Here is a 15,927-nt window from a genome sequence, read left to right on the forward strand (position 1 = left end):
TTTATTTCTTCATGTATCTCAGTTAAGTAAATTGGCCTTTCGGTGCATGATTTTTTTGGAAGCGATAGGGCCAATGTATTGCCAATCGGAAACGTGGCATCCAATAACATTTGCCTCAGGTGTGGCTGTATGACCGACGAGGGGATGTTTTTCAATTATAGCCATGGAAACATTGGGAATGATGCCATTGTTATCACATCACCTGGAAGCACTCATATCCTGCAAATATTGTCAATGGTTGAGCTACAGTATATTTTGTTTGAGTACGGTGATAGAGTATTATTGGAAGGAACCTTTGGGCTATGCACAGGCAGCATGCCCACAAAATGACTTGTGTTGGTCCTCATTAGCTAAACTTACATGCACTCCAGACCATCAATGTGACAGAAGTGAATTTTGTTGAAGGATAGTAGTAGTTTCAGCTTTTGTGTACGATACAAAGACGTTAGGTGAGTTACTGCAGTTGTGCTTCTCAACATGCGTTGACCCCACCTTCACCTGTGCCCTGTACCGTGCACCGACCTGTGCTCCCACCTCTTCCTGCACCCCCTGCTTCTGTTCACCAGAACGCTATGGTTACCTGGGAGCCCTTCAGACGCGCACCTGCTGTTTCCAGGTGGCAGTTGCATTCTGGGCCGCGATGAGTTATCGCTGGGAAAAACGCGCATCCTCGCTGGTAGCCGGTGGTTTTTTGCAGCTTGCTTCCCCGCCCCCCCTCCCCCCAGCGCGAGCGGGGGTCGGAATGTTTCTGACAGCCCGTGTACATGGCAGCGTGTCCCCTGGCTGGGGCTGTGGTGTTCCCCCCGTCCCGTCCCGTCCTGTCCCGTCCCATCCGTACACACACACACAGCTGCTGCGCCTTGTTTTTTTCGGTTCCGCGGCCTCAGTGCCGTGGGAGAGGCCGACCCCTCACAGCTGGAATCGCAGAAATAGCCATATTCACTTCGCTGACATTCCCACCTGGGTCAACCGTCCCAAAAACACCGCCACGTATCCTCTCACACCACACCATGGCACGGAAAGGGAGGAAATGAGCAGAGAAAATTTGATATTATTTCCACATTCATTTGACATTTCTGTATAACATTCATCAGAACTGGTCATTGGCAATAGCTTACATAGATGCATTGTTCTATGATGCCATATGCACTGGCACTCATTTTGCATATGGTGAGAATATGCAGTTGGGTTGAATACTAGTTACAACCCATTTCCTTCAACAGTTTTCATACACCCTTAAAATTTATAAAGCCTTTGTATATTTGATATTTTACATGTTGGTGAAATGGAAGCCCAAATGGACTGATTCCACAAGGCACACAGAGGCTGCAAGAAAGCAGCTTTCCCTGATCTGTGCCTCACGGAATCAGCCATGTTCCAGGTCAGTGGGAACACGCCTTTCTTAAGAACATGATTTAGAGACCTAGATTTACAGTATAATGCAACCCTGGCAACATCTAGAGCTGCTCTTCTGTGTGAAACAGGAACCGCTGAAGCCTCTGTTCCCACCACAGAGCCACTTCAGGGTCTACGCAGAACGCATAATGCTGTGTGCTCCGCAGCACCATCTGCCTGTCTTACTGTGGAACTGTGACTCTTATTGTTAAAGGGATGCTGGCTGGGCCTGAAACAGCTTACTTGCCTACTGTTGATGATTGAGTGCACAAGTTCCACACAAGTTGTATACAACTTGCATACTCGGGGAAGTAGGGAAGTAAGCTGTTTTAGATGCGGCCACTGTCTGCAGAGGGGGCCTCACTGCACGTGGTCAGGTGAGAGACTGATGGTGGCGGAAGTCTGACCTGTAAGCCACCAAACCTACAGGTGGACCGATTATGATCCAGACGAAAGCAGCCAACCTTTTCCTCAACATAGTATAAAAAATAATTTCCATAACAGCAGACTGTGAGACCTAAGACAATTTTAAAGAAGTTTTTTACTGTAGGTCCAATTTATATCACAGTGGTTATATCCAAGCGGTTGGTTAGTGCTAGGGGTTCAGTATGAGTGCTGGTTGGCTAATTAAAGTCAGGATCGAGTCCCATGTACACCACTCATTGGTTATGAGTCTAGACTCGTTGGGAATTATCCCACTGGGATATTATGTCAGCCTGAGATGGCCTAGGCCCCTCAACACTCAGGTGACCAGTTATCACCGGTTAGAGACATGCCTCTTCTTTTAATTATGGTTGTGCTGTAGAACTGTGTGGCCTTTATGGTTTGAAATAGTCATTGGCTCTCCTGTAGTACTGTGTGGGCTGCAGGGTGTGAACCGCTTAATTCACTGCTTCAGTTACTGCTTCACTTACCGCTTAGTTCACTGCTTCAGTTACTGCTTCACTTACCGCTTAGTTCACTGCTTCAGTTACTGCTTCACTTACCGCTTAGTTCACTGCTTCAGTTACTGCTTAACTCACTGATCAGTTACTACTTCTCTTAATGATAAATTCAATGCTTTAGTTACTGCTTCATACGCTTAGTCAAAGCTCATATGCTTAACCCACTGTCGTTCACCAATGAAATTCACTAGACGTTGGGAATGTGCCCTGGCCGCAACACGCGAAATTCACCAGCGCGGGCATGGGAGTGGAGCCGACTGCACTGCTGCTGCACGGACGCAATCTGAGACGCTTGCGAGCGCTTTGTTGTAGCTGCAGAATGTCTGGCGTCTGTCGCACTGTTTGGTTTTCCTCCCGGTATGAGGGCTTTATTTGTTGCTAAAGTGCTGCGTCTGGAGACAAGAGGCATGACTCAGAGATGCGGTTCAACAAAAACAAAACGAAGAACAAAAACAAAGAACAACAGTGTCATTCCACAGTGTGATGTCGAGGCAGCCAATGAAAACAAGAGACAATGATAAAAAAAAATTTTAAAAGGTGAATGGTTGCCGCGGATACGGCGGATCCGATATCGCGGCCTGCCTGGCTTATCAGGCACCGGCAGGCCCAGTCAATGACTTCCGCTTCCCAAGGGGAGGGAGGCTCCCAGCCAGACCGAGCCCCTCGGCAGCCTTATCTGTGCCGCACGCGGAGCGCGGTATCGCCGGCGCGGGGCTCACGTCCCCGGCTGGCGCTGGTGATGTCACGTCACAGTCTGGCCAGTGCGCGTGCGGCTGAGACGCCGCTCCGCCCAATCAGGGCTGCTGACGTTCCCACGATAACAAGCCAGCCTGGCCAATCGCTCTTTTGTGATTGTTTACATTGTAACACACGTTACTAAGAGAAACATGCTTGCTTTCTGTTTTTTTTTTTTTTTTGTTCATCCCCAATGTTTTCTCCCCCCCAGTGATTTTGGATGCCCAATGGCCTCGGTGGGCCTGTGCCCCCGCTGAAGCACCCTATCCCGTTTCTGGAGAGGCCAGGTGAGCACGCTCATGGGGTCAGGCGGGGGCCAAGTGGGGCCAGGTGGGGCTAGGTGGGGCTAGGTGGGGCCAGGTGGGGCCAGGTGAGGCCAGATGGGGCCAGGTGGGAGCAGGTGGGACCAGGTGGGGCCAGATGGGGCCAGATGGGAGCAGGTGGGACCAGGTGGGGCCAGGTGGGGCCAGGTGGTGTCACATCCTCAGGCAAGTCAGGTTTGGATGCCCCACAGTGGGTCACCACGGAAACAAAGAGTACCAGCAGTGCAACGTGAAGGACTGCACTGACATCAAACTGTACCACGTGACTGCCAACGGGGTTTAAGTCTACTCCATTTCAGCCAGCTCAGGAAAACAACTGGAATTCAGCTACTGATTTTTCAGTTGCAATGAGTTTACATTTTCAAAACTCCGATGTGTATATTTGCACAGACGATTTTAATCTGTTTAAAGTGACACTTTCATCATTTTTACTTTATACATTGGTAGAGTATTACAAGGGCAGGAAACAGGCCCTAAGTCATTCTCTCCAGCCCCACCATCATGCCTTCATTAAACTGCCCAACCCCCGTGTCCAAAGGTGCACTAATAGATGCATTTATTAAGAATAGGGCTCCTTCCTGACCAGGCCTGGGTCAAATACGTATTTGTTTCGGAGTCAAATACTTTTCTGTGCTCTGTTGATCTTGCCTGGTGTAATTGAGCCTGCCAATATAACCAGAAGTTGGAGTTTGCACTTTTTGAGAGTATTTCATTGGCTCCAATACACCAGACAAGATCAGTAAAGCATAGAAAAGTATTTGAATCCAAAGCAAATACGTACTTGACCCAAGTCTGTTCCTGACTTTCGAGATGAATTATTCTGACTAACCTGCATGACTGCTTAAATTGATCGATGCATCACAATGTGTGATAATTGTGGCATTTTCCGACTCGCACTTCGTGTGGCGTGACTGTACAGTAGCCCTGCTTCTGTTGGACAGAATGGATGTTGAGTTGCTCCAAACATCTTCAGCGCTTCCATGTTCTCAAAATACATTCTGGGATATTGCCGTCTCTAGGAGCGCCTGTGTTTGCACATATTTTCTCTGCTATGCAGAGCATATGTTTTGAATGTTGCGGGTGGATTTCCAGTGTTTCTCTGCATTTTTCTACATTACAGGTCAGTGAATGTTTACGTGGCTGCCCCACGGGGACCCGGTGTCAAACGAAGCATCGGGTGAGAGTGCGGCAGAAAGCCTGACTCAGGCTCAACCCCTTTTCTTGTGGCATTCCTAGATCTGTTTCATATTTGTGCTTAGAGCCAAAAGAATTTTCACTGTCACAAGGTTTCTCAGGATTGTTTGGCGTAATTTAGGATTTTTTTTCCCGAGCGAGGGCTTTTGTTTTAGTAAGCTCCATGACTGTTATGACTGCGTTGTTGATGCCATTGTGATGTCCAGTTTATTTTCCTCATTTTTCTTGTGAAATGTTTTTTTTTTCTCCTATTGCGGTTCATTTAGGAATGGGAGTGCACTGAAGACGTTTCGCCTTTATTTAGGATGCTCAAGGACTACCCTATTGCAGAGTGGCACAATTATAGAGTTCTTGTCTTGAGATATTCATAACCTCTAAAAGAACACATACAAATGTTGTAGCCTAGCCCTTTAACTTTCTGCTCAGCCAAATGGTAGACCACATTTGCTTTACAGTAAGAGCAATTCAGCTGGAAAGGGCAGAGAAACTTAACCTTTGACATGCAAGAGATTTGCTTTGAATTCAGTCCATGATGTATGTTATAACACACTTTAAAGTTTTTATACACATATTTTTCATACACATTTTACACACGTTAAAGATTATACATTTTACATACAGTAATTTTACCCATTTCATGTAGCGTTGTATACAACTTCCATAAATGCATGGGTTGGCCTATATGTACATTTAAATTTGATTCCCAGTCCGTACCCTGTGAGTGTCTGAAACCATTATCATACATTTCCAAACAAGACCAGGTTAAAACCTAGTATATGGCTGGACCTAACGCATGTGATCCAGCCAAAACCAATGTGGTGTAACTTCATCACTCAGTCACTCAGTCACAGACATTCGCGTTTGTAGGGCTGGCCCCGCTGTTGCGGTCCAGCCAAAAATATTATTTTTACTATGGATTCCATTTTAAATGTAACACAACGCAAATTAGTATTCTGTGTGGATGTACTGTACTAGGCATTTAAAACCAGCAACTTGGATATACATTTATAAAAATAAAAAAATTTAAAAAACACTGGCTGATTAACTCTTTGGCTTGCTCTGTAAACCCTGTTAAGATATTTTAACATTGTAGAACAACACTGTGCTGAATTCTCTGTGCTACTGTGCTATAAGTAACTTCAACTCTGGAAAACTTGCATTTTTGGCACCTTTTGATAAGCCCAAATCCCCTACTTTCAAAATAATGGCAATATATATATATATTTACCTTGGTTTTGAAAGTCTAAAGAAAAAAGAGCTATGTCTACTGTTAATTATTAATTAGTCTGAAAGTCATCTTGGGTTGTAACTGCGGATAACAGACTGGGAGTATAAATGTAGCTGCAAATCTGAACCAAAAGATGTAACTCTCAATTTAAACACTAAGCTAGGATACATGAGCTTGCACTGCACGTAAAAGATGTTACGTTTATCTGTGCACGTCATGGACTGCAGCAGGTTTATGAAGTCATGATATAAATCTACAAACTGGAGAGAAGTCCCATAGGTATGAGAAAATGTTCCTTTCCACGTATTGTGCTCCCAGAGTACTGCATGTGAATCAATCTGTTTGCATTGAAGAGGCTCACCATTTCAGAAACAATCACCTGTTCAAAACCACATGTAAAAATAATCCCACTGACAGTGTGAGATGAGAACAGGAAAAGGCAACCATTCCAAACATGTTCTGTTTTCACGTGAAAACTGTAATTCACATTTGAAAAAGTCAGTCACATGTGAAAGTGTGGAATTTCTTGTGATGTTTTTTTTTCGCATGTGAATATTTTGATTTAGTGTGAAAATGTTAAATTGTGATTTTCAAATATGAAAAGGAAAATTTCATGTGATTATTTCATGAGGGCAGTAACAATGGTTGACCACTAGATGTCAAGACTGAATCAAAGTTGCAACCGTTTCTGATCGGATTGCTTCCTCAAACTGCTTCAAAGGCTTGAATGGAAAAACTAGAATCTACAGCTCAGTGACGGAATAGAGAGGAAAAGAGGGGAGAAAGAAGCAGAGAGAGGACAGGAAAGAGAGAACAAACAGGAGGAGAGAAGTGAAGATAGAAGAGGAGAGGAGAGGAGGAGGAAAACTACTGAGCCACCTACACACACTCTTGTTGAGCGTGTTAAATGAGTATTAGATTCTCATTGGCTAGCAGCCCTTCTGTCACATCAGGTTAAAGCAATGTGTTAAAGGGGAATGCTGCTACCTCTTGGAGAGCAGTGGGATCACAGGTCTTCATGTCTGGAGAGTTTTTATTTGAGTCTACTGTTAGTATACAGTAGCTCAGTGTTACAGTGTTATTACACATTGAATGATCTGCAGGTTTGACTATACCATGGTAAAGCCTAGCTTATGTTGCTTTCTTTTGTGTTGTCGGGTTGTCTAATGTTCCTGCACACCGGACAGCATGCTCTAACCTGGTGAAAAGGAATGGTTTACATATGACGCATCTTACAGATATGAATATTAATGAGGGGAGGATGCACGCCCACCCTGTCCTTATCTGCTGAACAGGACACAAAAATATAATAGTGCTTATTGCAATTTAATGGTTATAACTGGGTTAAAAACTTGTAAGAAATATTAAGGACACAATCAGTTGTCATTTCTAGGGAATAAACCACAATTTTAATCAATTTTCCTAGATCTTTAATATGTTCTGGGCAGAAGAATTGCCTACATAATCCAGCTGATGTCATGAAAGTCTCCTTCACAGCCTAATATGTTTCATTCACAAAACTAGTGGGTGTCAAATGTGTAGTCCAGTCTGCCGGAGTAATCAATCTGTTAAATTTCAGGAATTGTCAGAGATTATCCAATTAATTCATGCCATTCTCTAGTGACGCTAAAACAACTTGCACTTACAGGAGTCCACTATTGAGTGCAAGGGTGCAAGAGCACCATCTCCTGTCTATTCATACTTATTAAGAGTACGGAAGACACTAAAGGGTTCTATTTTCCAGACTCAATGTCACACGGTGCATGGGAGCAGCCAATGGCACGGCGCGTGGCACACTGGGCTTGGGTTAAGATTGTTGGTATTTTCAGGCCCAGGAGCGCAAAATGCGTAGAGCACCTGGAAAAAGTGCAGGGTTATATTGAATATATTATCAGTAGGTGTGGTGCACCTGGATTTAATAATAGCCAATCATGCGATGTTCACTGACACACGGCTCCTCTCCCACTTCGGCGCACGGCGAGTCACAAAATTACCAAACCACTCAGACGCGTCAAAATAATATTTCTACTCAATAATAATTTGTCAGTTCAAATAATGATTACATTGCAGGTATGTGCATGCTGTGAAAGACACTGTAAAATGTTCAATGTCAAAACAGCTCTTACTCTACGTTCACACCGCAGATCGTGATGCCCAGTTCCTTTTTTTTGATTTCCTGTTTACATCTACCTGTGATCACACGGTTTACACTAGAAACAACCCACATGCGCTCACAAGGGTTTGGTTACCAATACGCAAGTAAACAACAATGCAGATATAATAGCACAGTCAGGGCAGATATAGGAGCACAGTCAGGACAGATATAATAGCACAGTCAGGGCAGATATAGGAGCACAGTCAGATACAACAGCACAGTCAGGGCAGATATAGGAGCACAGTCAGTTATAGGAGCACAGTCAGGGCAGATATAGGAGCACAGTCAGTTATAGGAGCACAGTCAGGGCAGATATAGGAGCACAGTCAGAGCAGAAATGAGCAGGTTCGAAATGAGCAGGAGAGGCAGGAGGTGAAGGGGGCGTGGCCACCCTACGGTCCCACCTCAGACATCCTCCTGTCACTCAGGCGTGGCCGCGTGTGCATCTGCCACAGAGGAAATCCCCTTGTCTCATCAGGCAAGGTGCAAAGTCCGGCCCCGCTGCATTTACTGCGCCTGAACTTCCTCATACTCGGTCAGTTGCAGCCGCCGTCTCAGTGAAACAGGGAAGGAGAGAGAGAAAGAGAAAGAGAGAGAAAGATTTGCAGACATCCGAACGGCAGTCTCCACGTGCTGGGTCCCCGGTGCCCGGCCATTGATCGGTGGAGTGGGTACAGAGATCAGAGGGCAGAGGGCAGAGGGCAGCTGAGGTGAGTCTGCCGCCGTGTACTTCCTGGTTCTCCTGTAGGTCAGAGGGTGAAACGCATAATGTGCACACGCTCTGTACCTGCACGGCTCCTGTGGGCTCCACAGGTGCGTCAGGTACAGCGCAATGCAGTTTCTGTTCTATGAACTGGTTCTGTCTAGATGAAGAGCTCTTTGGTCACTGTCAAGATTACTTTCTGTTTTGTTTGTGATAGTCTTTCCCAGCATGCTCTTCTCCTCAGTGTGGCTGTCGGTTAGGGTTAGAGTTAGGGCTGATTTTTTTTTAGAAGGTTACAGCATGTGCGCTTGACACAAGGTTAACAGGAAGCCAGGCTTAAAAGATTCTTCTGAGGAAATAATTTCACTTTATTCATCATTAAACATGATGAGAAACATCACACAACCGTTCAAACACACATGCGCACAGAACTTTCTGTGTGGGAGTGCCGCGAATCACCAGCTGAGCTTGACAGCCTCCACCCATAACTCATCTGGCAGTTTCAATACGGCAGGAATATGACCTGACAGGACTTCACTGTATGGTGACAGCTTGGAGGTTTTTAACGGCCTACAGGCTGCTGGCATGGAACTCCAGTGGGTATTTGATTTGATTTGATTTGTTTTATTTGCACTTATCATATAAAAGTGACAAAATAGAACAAATACACTTACTTAAAACAATACAAAGAGGACTATTGTAAAAAGTGAGATGTTAAAATGAGGAACAATTTGTAAAATATTGAGTGCAAGGATTACCCATTAAGCCAGCAATAGCTGGCTCATTTTCAATGAGGTCCTAGACTGGACTATTGACATAACTAAATATACAGCAAATATGCATAGCATTAGGGTATAGCATTAGCATTAGCTTTAGCATATGTACATTAGCCTGCAGAGCGTATTGTGGAACGTATCCCACTGATAAACAGGGAAAGTCTGATAAGCATCTGTGTTTCTGCTGGTATCAGTGCTATAAAACATGAAGACCATCCATTATACAGTCAGGCTTCATTCCCATCTCCAGAAACAACAGAATAATAGTAATAATAATACAGTTGTAGTTACATTACATTAAACTGATTTGAGCAGCAATTAAATTATTATTATTATTACTATTGCAGATACTCTTTAACTAAAGTGAATTAACATAAACATGAACAAAAATAATGGTTATGCATAGTCACAATACTTCAGGGTAGAAGTTCTGTTGAAATTTCCGCGTTTCATATTACTTACAGGCAAATGAAGACTTTGACTTTGCACAATAAATATTTAGGCAACACTCTAATAGGGGTTAGAATTTCTACAGACAGCAGGAGATCATGTGACAGGAAAAAGTTGACAAAATCCCCCACAAAGGCTGCAATCAGTGAACCCAATCTGTCACTTTCTTCCTGCAGTGAAGTTTCTTGAGGGATATGTCATTTTAAGGAAACTACTGTGCCTAATTATATGATATGGGTTTCTGAGATCAGTACTGAATTTATATAAATGAACATACTATTAACATATTTAAGAAACAGTGTTGTGCTATAATGAGAAGTATAAAAACATTTTGGAATGGACATTTTTATGAGCTATTATAAAACAAAGAACAAGCTGGTGAAGATGAAGAAGGTGGTTTTAAATGCAGGACTATGCGTTATTGACCAGCCTTCAGTGGAATAAGGGTGATTAACAATCAAGTCTGTGTTAATAATCATTTTAGTGGGTTGCTCACACATATCAGCATTACTTCAGAGTATTATGTAATCATTCTTTTGCGGAAGTCATACTCTGTGTTGACACTTTTTTTACTCTGGCTCAGCATGGGTGGGTACACGCAAGGCACGTTCTTCTTGTTACAACGTCTGTTTCTCACGTAATACTTTCATTTTCATAACTGCCAAACTCCTATTGTTCTGCTTCTCAGTAACAATTACGACTAAGGGTACTTTCTGTTTACACCAACAGCTGCAAGGGGATACCGTACAGTTATTTAATAACATAGCATCAAGCCAAAGTGGGTTTACATGTGAAATCAAAAGGCGGTTCTGTCTCCTCTTTATTCCGGGGGCTATTTCCACTGCTGTTGCTATTTTTCTGGGAGAGGGCCAGCACCACGAGCGGACCGGTTCTAAAATCCAATGTCACATTTGAAAAAAAGTGCATGTTTACATTTCATGCCATCATCTCCACATCTATCAATGAAACTAAAAATACATATTTCAAAAATCAGATAAATGTATTACATGCAGTAAAATATAAAATGGTACTCATTTAGATATTTTTATTTACATATATATTTATTAGACAGATTCACTCATCCAGAGCAGATATAGTCTTTAACAGTTATTTTAAAGAGATGCTCATCATAATAAACTGACTGTATAAATCTATAATCTATAAACTGTAGCTAATCCTAAATCAGTGTTGAATCATTTTAACATGTACCGCTAACAAAAAAATCTGTAACTGAATGCTCTGTAGAACAATTTACTTCCACTTCTCTATAAATAACAGGATTTGCAACTGCAAATGACAATAGTAAAAAAACCCACAAATATGTAGCTAACCACACCTCTTCTTCAAATCCATGCTGACTCAGTCCCATGCTTAATTTAGATATATTTATAATTGTGTATGGATAAATGATAGCTGCAGTATAAGGTGCCGATATTAAAAGAAAATGGAAGAAAGTTCTTAAATTAAATAAAATCATGTTGCAGCTGTTTCTTTTGAGCTTGATGTAGGGAGGTATGTATCTTATAAAGGGGCAGAAGAGTAGACCTAAAGGTCACAGGTTTGATTCCCGGGTAGGACACTGCCATTGTACCCTTGAGCAAGGTACTTAACCTGCATTACTTCAGTATAGTATGTCCATCTGTACAATTGATTACAATGTAAATGCTATGTACAAAAACTATTTTTTAAAAAGTTGTGTAAGTCACTCTGGATAAGAGCATCTGCTAGATGCCTGCAATGAAATGTAATTAAGTGTTCTGACTCTGTGCTTGATAAGCTGATATCTGTGGCACTGTGTGTAAGTCCAGTCAGCTGACCCGCTCAGCATAGTTCCACACACTGAATAAAAATTGTACCAGGATTGTACAAGTGTACAAAACAAATGTGTTACTCCTATACTCTTAATCTGGGTACCAGTTGAAAATTCTAGGTCCATTCAAATGAACCTAAACATTTTCAATTGAGAAAACCTAAAAAATATAGGTGCAACAAAATGAAGTGAAACTTTTAGGTTTATCCACTGAAATGCATTTTCAGTGCACTGTGGGACTGGAGATGGCCAGTTGTCTGAAATTACGCCACAGGCCACCAATCCTGAAGAGACAGATGACTTGTGAACCAATGGCAGCCCCACAACCTGTATTTCTCAGGCCTATGGAAGCTGTCTTATGCAGCTGTATAGTACGCCAGCACCCACACAGGTCCTCCAATCCCATACCCTGATACAGCTCAAGCAAGTGCAGCTCATCCAATCCAATACCCTGATACAGCTCAACCAAGTACAGCTCATCCAATCCAATACCCTGATACAGCTCAACCAAATACAGCTCATCCAATCCAATACCCTGATACAGCTCAACCAAGTACAGCTCATCTAATCCAATACCCTGATACAGCTCAACCAAGCACAGCTCCTCCAATCTAATTCCATAGTTCAGCTGACATGTTGAATGGAGCAGCTAAAGCTGGCTGAAAAGAGATGTTGAATGGGAACATGTACGAGCAGGCCTCTGACCTCATGAGGTCTGTTGTTCTGAGCTCATGGGACCTGTAGTTCTGAACTCATGGGACCTGTAGTTTTGAGCTCATGGGGGTCAAATCAGATCTGTCAGATTCCAAGTTCCCAGGGCTGTCCCACTGCTAAAAATAACTCCCTTTCTGTTTGCTCTCCAAACAGGCCTTTCCCTGGCTGGGGGTGACCTCTGTCCCCCTCTCACAGGACCCAGGGGATCACACATCCCCAGACGCAACTCAACCCAATTTAATGCTGTACAGTGGGACAGTTTACATCAGATCATCATCAGATTTCCATTAGTCTCTACATCTCTTACACTGCATCTCTTACACTGCAGTTTCTAATGAGCAGTCTCTTATCCTGTGCACTGCTCTCTCTAATGATCAGTCTCTTAGCCTGTACACTGCTCTCTCCAATGATCAGCCTCAGAGCCTGTGCACTGCTCTCTCTAATGATCAGCCTCACAGCCTGTACACTGCTCGCTCCAATGATCAGCCTCACAGCCTGTGCACTGCTCTCTCCAATGATCAGCCTCAGAGCCTGTGCACTGGTCTCTCTAATGATCAGCCTCAGAGCCTGTGCACTGCTCTCTCTAATGATCAGCCTCACTGATGCCTGTGCTAACCCACTGCTCCTACATATCAGCCTCACAGCCTGTACACTGCTGCTCAAAACCTCCATGACCTGCTCTCCAGATCAGCCTTACAGCCTGTGCACTGCTCTCTCCAATGATCAGCCTCAGAGCCTGTGCACTGCTCTCTCTAATGATCAGTCTCTTATCCTGTGCACTGTTCTCTCTAATTCTCAGTCTCTTAGCCTGTGCAGTGCTCACTCTAGCATCCAGGGTCCACTTACACAAAGATTTGTATGTTTGACACTTTATAAACTTTCAGACCTAAGAGATAGAAGACCATCTGCCTCTCAGATGGAGGTGAATGATTTTCTATGTTTAATTTGCTGTGAAAATGCACAATTTCTACCATAAATGTCACCATTTTAATTCACATCAGGTGCTATGGCTGTCAAGAATCAGTACATTTACAGGAATTTTAGTTAATGATTTGCCGAGTGTCCTACTGTTCCCCTCAGGTTCTTTAAAACAAAGGTGCATAAGTCCACTCAGGTATCTTATCAACGCTCAAAACAACTAAGAACAACTACTCTGTCAAAATCTGTAATTCCTCTGCTAGTGTAATTTCAAAAATTTTTATAGTAATCATTACGATATCCCTCCATGTCTAATAAGAAGCCAAATGTGCGGTGTATTAGGAGTACAGAGATCCTTGTACGCGGACGTGCTTGTGAGCGTTGGCGGTTGACGCGAGGATGAGGATGAACGGTGGCCGGCCGCGGGCCTTCTCTCTCGGGCCACGGCCGGTGAAGGACGTGTCACAGAGCGCGACGCCATGAACAGGAAAAGGAAATCGCTCCCTCCCAGACACTGCTGTTCCACACTCACCCTCAGGACTGACTCAGTACCTCAAAACACAGCCACAGTACCTCACTTAGCCTGCGCTAGCAAATCCTTTCCCTTTTAAACATACTGGCCCCACGTCAATAGAAATAGGCAGCAAGCAATAACAGCAATTCAATTTTCAATTTTTATTTGCATAGTGCCTTTTACAGAGAACTGTCACAAAGACACTTCACAGCAGTGTTTCTCAACCCTGGTCCTGGGGACCCACTGCTTTGCATGTTTTAGATGTCTCCCTGCTCCAACACACCTGATTCAAATGAATGGGTCGTTATCAGGCTTCTGCAGAGCTTGATGACGACCCATTCATTTGAATCAGGTGTGTTGAAGCAGGGAAACATGTAAAACTTGCAGGGCAGTGGGTCCCCAGGACCAGGGTTGAGAAACACTGCTTTACAGAGCAGCAAACCAAGAGACAGAGAATAAAGAGCTAAAAGAGCAAACACCAGGGCCGAACCCCCAAATAGCAAGTACATAAATACATTTATAAAAACTCCCAGTGGGGATAAAACCCTCAATCGGCACCGAACCCTCAAACACTAAACACTAAAAAAATGCATGTATGTATCAATGTACAGTGCCATGAAAAAGTATTTGTCCCCTTCCTGATTTCACACGGGTGATATGGGTGTTCAGATATTAGTAAAAAATAAATGAAATTATGCAATAATAGATGAAATCAGGAAGGGGGAAAATACTTGTTCACAGCACAGAACGCATTGATATGTTTCCCAGTAACTACAGTCTGACTGTTATATTAGACACAGTTGAGAGCGATGTGTTCACAGATCCCAGTGTATTATTATTATTATTATTAGTATTGTTGTCGTTGTTGTTGTTGTTAAGCATAATGCTCATACCATCCATGTAATATTTTGGCAGTCAAGCCGTTGCGACGTTGCATCAACGCCGAGGAAACGTTTGCTTCTGGCCGGGGTGTCTCTCTCGGGGCGCTACGTCCTGTCGTTTCAGCCGGCTATTAATAGTGCGGAAATATCTTCCCATACAGCCGTCTCCTGTGTCTTTCACAGACAGTAAAGCGCTAACTAGCGTACGGAGCTGGCAAGCCGTCTCCTGTGTCTTTCGCAGACAGTAAAGCGCTAACTAGCGTACGGCGCTGGCAAGCCGTCTCCTGTGTCTTTTGCAGACAGTAAAGCGCTAACTAGCGTACGGAGCGGGAAAGCCATCTCGTCTGTCTTTCGCAGACAGTAAATCGCTAACTAGCGTACGGAGCGGGAAAGCCATCTCGTCTGTCTTTCGCAGACAGTAAAGCGCTAACTAGCGTACGGAGCGGGAAAGCCATCTCGCCTGTCTTTCGCAGACAGTAAAGCGCTAACTAGCGTACGGAGCGGGAAAGCAGCAAGCAGAGCTCAGGGCAGTCAGGTGCTGCGGCTCGGGGCCTTGGTCCTCTTAACCAGTGGTCATAAAGCTGGGGTTTGCAACGGAAGCCTAGGGGTCCTGAGCAGCCCATTCTGTTATTTCTAAATGATATTTTATGCAATTGCGTGATTCACACATCGTTGGTAACATTAATATCTTTGTTATTTGTTTCACATTGATATTGTGATTAATATACTTTACACAGATCTTAGAGGTGTGTGTCTATGACAGAGCAACACAGCAGCAGTATAATGCACATGTAGGCCTACTTTATTTAATATTGCCAAATGTAAAGTTCTGCATGTGGGAAATAAAAACATCAGGCAGGATTACTTTATGGGAGCAACAAAATTGGAATGTGCTCAGTTTGAAAAAGATTGGGAGTAATGGTTGATCAAAGCCTTTCAGATTCTAGGCACTGTGCTATATCAGTTAAAAAGGCCAACAGGATGCTGGGATATATAGCCAATAGCATTGAGTATAAATCCAAGAAAGTTATACTTATCTAATACAATATCTGTTCAACATCTGTTAGACCACACTCAAAGTATTGTGTGCAGTTCTGGGGACCGTATTACAAGAGAGATATAGAGGCTCTGGAAAAAGTTTGAAGAGCAACCAAATTGATTCCTGGTATGAAAGATAAAAGCTATGA

The 15,927-nt window shown here is 43.5% G+C and overlaps 1 protein-coding gene across 1 annotated transcript in view; it reads left to right on the plus strand.

Annotated features, from left to right (window-relative positions):
• Positions 1–8,456: 8,456 nt before the first annotated feature.
• Positions 8,457–15,927, plus strand: part of LOC135234868 (DENN domain-containing protein 2D-like) — a 52,417-nt gene continuing 44,946 nt past the window's right edge. Inside the window, exon 1 of the mRNA XM_064299925.1 lies at positions 8,457–8,684. The gene's annotated coding sequence lies outside the window, so the exon portion shown is untranslated. The remainder of the gene's footprint in view (positions 8,685–15,927) is intronic.

This window comes from Anguilla rostrata, chromosome 11, assembly GCF_018555375.3.
Source record: "Anguilla rostrata isolate EN2019 chromosome 11, ASM1855537v3, whole genome shotgun sequence".
Classification (NCBI taxonomy): domain Eukaryota; kingdom Metazoa; phylum Chordata; class Actinopteri; order Anguilliformes; family Anguillidae; genus Anguilla; species Anguilla rostrata.